Below are 982 nucleotides of genomic sequence, written 5' to 3'. Positions count from 1 at the left end.
ACATTACCGTCCATGTCCGTCTTCTTCTTAAAGATCCATTTATCTCAATGGCTTGCCGATCATCGGGCAAGTTCACCAAAGTCCATGCTTTGTTCTGATACATGGATCCTATCTCGGATTTCATGGCTTCTAACCATTTGACGGAATATGGGCCCACCATCGCTTCTCCATAGCTCGTAGGTTCAGTATTGTCTAACAACATGATATCTAAGACAGGATTACCGTACCACTCAGGAGTAGTACATATCCTTGTCGACCTACAAGGTTTGGTAGTGACTTGATCCGAAGTTTCATGATCACTATCATAAGCTTCCAGTTCAATTGGTGTAGGTGCCACAGGAACAACTTCCTGTGCCCTGCTACACACTAGTTGAAGTGACGATTCAATAACCTTATCAAGTCTCCACCATCCTCCCACTCAATTCTTTCGAGAGAAACTTTTCCTCGAGAAAGGAACCGTTTCTAGAAGCAATTACTTTTGTTTCCAGATCTGAAATAGGAGGTATACCCAACTATTTTGGGTATTCTTATGAAGATGCATTTATCCGCTTTGGGTTCGAGCTTATCAGCCTGAAACTTTTTCACATAAGCGTCGCAGCCCCAAACTTTTAAGAAACGACAGCTTAGGTTTCTCTAAACCATAGTTCATACGGTGTCATCTCAACGGAATTGCGTGGTGCCCCATTTAAAGTGAATGCGGTTGTCTCTAATGCCTAACCCATAAACGATAGTGGTAATTCGATAAGAGACATCATGGTATGCACCATATCCAATAGGGTGCAGTTATGATGTACGGACACACCATCACACTATGGTGTTCCAGGCGGTATTAATTGTGAAACACTTTCCACAATGTCTTAATTGTGTGCCAAACTCGTAACTCAGATACTCATCTCTATGATCATATCACAGACATTTTATCCTCTTGTCACGACGATCTTCAACTTCACTCTGAAATTACTTGAACCTTTAATAATTCAGA

Source organism: Aegilops tauschii, chromosome 5 (genome assembly GCF_002575655.3).
Source record: "Aegilops tauschii subsp. strangulata cultivar AL8/78 chromosome 5, Aet v6.0, whole genome shotgun sequence".
NCBI lineage: Eukaryota > Viridiplantae > Streptophyta > Magnoliopsida > Poales > Poaceae > Aegilops > Aegilops tauschii.
This window is presented reverse-complemented; position numbering follows the sequence as displayed.